Source organism: Macaca mulatta, chromosome 11 (assembly GCF_049350105.2).
Source record: "Macaca mulatta isolate MMU2019108-1 chromosome 11, T2T-MMU8v2.0, whole genome shotgun sequence".
Lineage (NCBI taxonomy): Eukaryota > Metazoa > Chordata > Mammalia > Primates > Cercopithecidae > Macaca > Macaca mulatta.
Genome location: NC_133416.1, coordinates 21,576,619 through 21,582,520, shown reverse-complemented (window position 1 = coordinate 21,582,520; position 5,902 = coordinate 21,576,619). Strand labels below are relative to the sequence as shown.

The 5,902-nt window shown below is 42.7% G+C and overlaps 1 pseudogene; it reads left to right on the top strand.

Annotated features, from left to right (window-relative positions):
* Window positions 1–5,226: 5,226 nt before the first annotated feature.
* On the top strand, window positions 5,227–5,555 carry LOC703523 (BLOC-1-related complex subunit 8 pseudogene; annotated as a pseudogene).
* The last annotated feature ends 347 nt before the right edge of the window (window positions 5,556–5,902 follow it).

The window sequence follows — 5,902 nt, the reverse complement described above, 5'->3', positions numbered from 1 at the left end:
TTATCAGTCATATAATCTAATCTTCCAACTAAAGTATAATTTGGTTCTATAATATACTTGATAAGCGATCTAAGCTTACTAGATTTAGAGATAGATTCTTTTTATTCATGAAAAACTGGATCTTAGCTAAATTATAACCAATAGAAGCCAATTTGGAATCAGAGCATCAATATTCGGTAACTACACTGGTCATTTAGGTGTAATGGTGCATGGTAAAGGCAAGAGTGGGTTTTAGTGAATAGATGCTCTTTGAAAAATCATTCTTAAATTGAACAATTGCCTTTTGGCCACTGTATTTGCTCTTTACTATGGCCAGCGTCATCATTCACCAGAGGCTCTATTTTTATTTTTTTATTATTTAATTAAGTTAATGAATTTATTTTATTTCAGACAGCATCTCCCTCTGTCACCCAGGCTGGATTATGGCGATGCAATCACAGCTCACTATGGCCTCAGACCTCCTGGGCTCAGGTGATCCTCCTGCCTTAGCCTCCTGAGTAGCAGGGACTATTGGTGCATCCCTCCACATCTGGTTAATTTTATTTGTAAAGATGAGGTCTTATTTTGTTGCCCAGGCTGTTCTCAAACTCCTGGGCTCAAGTGATCCCCCTCTCCTCAACCTCCCAAAGTGTTGGGATTACAGGCGTGAGCCACCATGCCTAGACAAGAATCTATTTTGAAATGCATGGTGACATAGTTTGGATGTGTGTCCCCTCCATATCTCCTGTTGAAATGTGATCCCCTAGTGACAGATGCTTGGGTCATGGGGGCTGATTCCTCATGAATGATTTGGTGTTGTCCCCTTCGTAATGAGTGAATTCTCACTCTATTTGTTTATGTGAGACGTGGTTGTTTTAAAGAGCCTGGCATCTCCCTTGCTGCTCTCTTTCTTGCCATGTGACACACCTGCTTCTCCCCCACTTTCCACTAGAAGTCAAAGCTTCCTGAGGCCTCACCAGAAGCCAAGTGGATGCTCATGCCATTTTTGTGCAGCCTGAAGAACTGTAAGCCAAATAAACCTCTCTTCTTTATTACCCAGTCTCAGGCGTTCCTTTACAACAACAGAAAACCAACTAACTAACATGGACAGGAAAATTAGTAAGACTTCTTGCAGAGCACTTTTTGTAGGTTCTTATCTAACAAATCCTATCCATAAAAATACCTAGGACAATAGGTCCATTCAGAACCTCACTCAGTAACTTATCTTTACATTTGTAATTGTATAGATAAAAATTATTTTTATAATCATTACCCTTTGTGAAGTAAAAAGGTAACTTTCATTTTAATATGAAGTTAAAGAAGCCAGATACACACACACACACACACACACACATACACACATACATGGGTAGTCTGGTGCTATTTTAATCTCAATTTTATTAGCAAAATAATATGCAGAGAAAAATTTCTAGAAGGATTATAAGAAAATGTTAATATTAATTATCTTTAGGGGGAAACATAATGAAATTTCAGAATAATAATAAAAGATTTCTGAGATCTACAGATGACAATTCCTTTTGAGCAATATTGAATACAACACACTACCAGAAAGAAATTGGACAAACCGGCCGGGCGCGGTGGCTCAAGCCTGTAATCCCAGCACTTTGGGAGGCCGAGACGGGCGGATCACGAGGTCAGGAGATCGAGACCATCCTGACTAACACGGTGAAACCCCGTCTCTACTAAAAATACAAAAAAAAACTAGCCGGGCGAGGTGGCGGGCGCCTGTAGTCCCAGCTACTCAGGAGGCTGAGGCAGGAGAATGGCGCAAACCCGGGAGGCGGAGCTTGCAGTGAGCTGAGATCCGGCCACTGCACTCCAGCCCGGGCTACAGAGCAAGACTCCGTCTCAAAAAAAAAAAAAAAAAAAAAAAAGAAATTGGACAAACCACAGGAGTGTGCTGCCTAAAAGAGGACTTTTTTCATTAAACATGGTCATTCCTTTATTCTAAAATCCCATATTCTTTTCTTTCTTTCTTTCTTTCTTTTTTTTTTTTTTTTTTTTTTGAGACAGAGTCTCACTCTGTTGCCCAGGCTGGAGTACAGTAGCAAGATCTTGGCTCACTGCAAACTACGCCTCCCTGGTTCACTCTATTTTCCTGCCTCAGCCTCCTGAGTGGCTGGGACTACAGGCGCCCATCGTCATGCCCTGCTAATTTTTTTGTATTTTTAGTAGAGACGGGGTTTCACCGTGTTAGTCAGGATGGTCTCAATCTCCTGACCTTGTGATCAGCCCGCCTTGGCCTCCCAAAGTGCTGGGATTACAGGCCTGAGCCACCTCGCGGGGCTGCCTGGCTTATTTTTGTACTTTTTGTAGAGACAGGGTTTCACCATGTTACCCAGACTGATCTTGAACTCCTGGGCTCAACTCGCCTGTTACCCAGGCTGGTCTCAAACTCACCTCAGCCTCCCAAAGTGCTGAGGTCACAGGAGTGAGCCACCATGCCTGGTCCCATACTGTCTAATTCTAGAAAATATTCTGAAAATTTTTATTCACTACTGGTCTCCTGGGAATTCTTTGAAACCCACACAATTCCTATAGTATTTGTTTTAACAAGCTACTTGACTAACTTTGTTACAATACAGTTAGCATGAGCTTATGCCTTAGGAATTGTATCTGTGTTAGATTACTCTCCCTGTTTTCCCTGCCTGTCTGTCAAAAAGCAAAAACAAAACAAACAACAAAAAGTCCCTTTTTAGCATCAGTGTATCTTTCTTCTCCTCTCTCCCTAGCCATCAGAGCTCATGATCCTTTTGGACTGAGTATAGTTTTATCTCATCTCCAATTTTACTTTTTTTTTCCCTCGCTTTACTTCAGTACCAATGTAATCCTAAGGACTGCTGGTGAACTTTGCCAAATCCCCGTTTTAAACCACACATCTAGAGAATATAGAAGAAAAGAAATTTGCTTTAAAACTTGTTGCTGTTTTGTTTTGGAAGTGGCAGCTCAAAGTAGACTCAATAAATTAATGTTATTTTTCTACTTAAAATTAACTCAAGGAGAACTTTTTCAGGGATAAGTGATGCTCACTAAGTAGAAGATGATAAACAGAAAAGGGGCCTATAGAACAATGATCTATCCAATCATACAAAAACTTCAGAACCTTATGTTTATTTCAAATCTCTCTCTTTTTTTTTCCTTTTTTTTTATTTGGAGACAGGGTCTCACTTTGTCACCCAGACTGGAGTGCAGTGGTACGATCTCAGCTTACTGCAGCCTCAACCTCTCCGGCTCAAGCAATCCTTCTGCCTCAGTCCCTCAAGTAGCTGCAACTACAGGCATGCACCACCATGCCTTGCTAATTTTGTATTTTTTGCAGAGACAGGGTTTCATCATGTTGCCCAGGCTGGTCTCCAACCCCTGAGCTCAAACCATCCACCCACCTTGGCCTCCCAAAGAGCTAGGATTACAGGCATGAGCCACCGTACCTGGCCCGGATCTCATTATTAAGAGAACAGATTGAAAACATTGAGAGGTATTGGTAAGATTTTTAACAAATAGGCCTATGCAGCAATGGTAGCTAATTATATAAATAAAGACTATAATAAAAGTGTGAGAAAATGAAACACTGAAGATATAAACACTCAAAGAAATAATTTATTTAGCCTTATTCTTTGATAGGTAAGAACAAAGGAATAGTCATCAAAAGAGAAAATGGAAGACACATCAGGACCGTGGATTCTATGCCAGCATACCAACTTCAGAAAGTGACGTCAGGGAAAGATTTTACATTGATGCATGTTTGAAGTTGGGAGGAAGGAGAGCATGAGGAACAGATATATTCTTACTATCTTTGTTATCTCCTGGATGGAATGTTATTTGATTATAGCAATCTCCTCTTACCACATCCCAATCTTTAGCCCGAAATATTATGAAGAACCTGCTTTTTCCTGTAAAATGATTATGATTAACTAAAACTTATGCTACATTTTACATATTGATAGTATACATTCCTGCATAGCATAGCATAGCATAGCATAGCATAGCATAGCATAGCATAGCATAGCATAGCATAGCAGAATTCAGACTTTCTTAACTTAGCAATCAAGAAAAAGATTCTGTCACATAAAAAATAGGAACACATGCCAGGCATGACGGCACAAGCGTGTAGTCCCAGTTTTTTAGGAAGTTGAGGCGGGAGGATCACTTGAGCCCAGGAATTTGAGGCTGTAGTGAGCTATCATGGTGCTACTACACTTCAGCCTAGGCGACAGAGTGACTCTGTCTCTAAAAATAAAATACATAATAAAAACACTGGTTCTTCAAAAAGTTAAATATAGAATTACCACATGATCCAGCAATTTTGCTTTACTTCTAGGTGTATACCCAGAAGGACTGAAAACAGGGACTCAAACATACCTGTACATCAATGTTCAGAGCAGCATTATTCACAGCAGGCAAAAGGAAAACAACCCAAATGTCCACTGATAGACGAGTGGATAGACAAAATGTGATCTATACATAGAATAAAATGATATTCCATAGAATGGAATAGAATTCAGCCTTAAAAAGGAGTGAAATTGTGATACTTGCTACCACATGGATGAACCTTAAAAACATGATGCTGGCCGGGCGCAGTGGCTCACGCTTGTCACCCCAGCACTTTGGGAGGCCGAGGTGGGCGGATCACGAGGTCAGGAGATTAAGATCATCCTGGCTAACACCGTGAAACCTCGTCTCTACTAAAAACACAAAATAATTAGCCGGGTGTGGTGGCGGGCGCCTGTAGTCCCAGCTACTCGGAAGGCTGAGGCAGGAGAATGGCGTGAACCTGGGAGGCGGAGCTTGCAGTGAGCTGAGATCGCGCCACGGCACTCCAGCCTGGGCGACAGAGCGAGACTCCGTCTCAAAACAAACAAACAAACAAAACCAAAAAACAAAATACACACACACACAACCATGATGCTAAGTGAAATATGCAAGATTGTACGATTCCACTTATAAGAGGTAAATGGAATAGTCAAATTCATAGAGACAGAAAATATAATAGAGGTTAGCTGGGGCTGGAGAAGAGTGGAATGTGGAGTTACTGTTTGATGGGTAAAGTTTCTGTTTGGGATGATAAAAATACTTCTGGAAACGGTTGGTGGTGATGGTTGCACAACATGGCGAATGTACTTAATGCCGTTGAATTGAACACTTAAAAACGGTTGAAACAGAAATTTTGTGCTGTTTATTTTACCATGTTTAAAACATATATTAAAAAACAAAGAGGCCGCGGTCGCTATGGAGGAACCGGAGATGCAGCTCAAGGGGAAGAAAGTCACGGACACATTCACTGAGAGCATCTGCGTCCTGGCGAATGAGCCGTCGGTGGCCCTGTACCGGCTGCAGGAGCACGTGCGCCCCTCCCTCCCGGAGCTGGCTCGGCACAAGGCAGCCATGCAGCGTTGGGAGGTGCAGAGCCAGGGAGCCATCTACACCGCGGAGTACGACCGCAGCGCCGTGAAGAAGCTGGTGGACAGCAGCGTCTACTTCCGCAGCGTGGAAGTCTGCTCAAACAGGCCATCAGCATTCGAGACCATATGAATGCCAGTGCCCAGGGCCACCGGTAGCCGCTGGGACCGCCCGCCCCCGCTGCCACTCTCAGCCGCAGGGACTGTCTCTCAGCTGCGCTGGGAACCGCTGCTTCTCGCTTATTCGAAAACTCTTTCCTCTTGTCAAAAAAATTAATTTTAAAAAATAATAAAGATACGCCGGGCACGGTGGCTCATTTCTGTAATCCCAGCACTTTGGGAGGCCGAGGCAGGTGGATCGCTTGAAGTCAGGAGTTCGAGACCAGCCTGGCCAACATGGTGAAATCCTGTCTCTACTAAAATACAAAAATTAGCTGGGCTTGGTGGCAGGTGCCTGTAATCCTAGTTACTCGTGAGTTTGAGGCAGGAGAATCGCTTGAACCTGG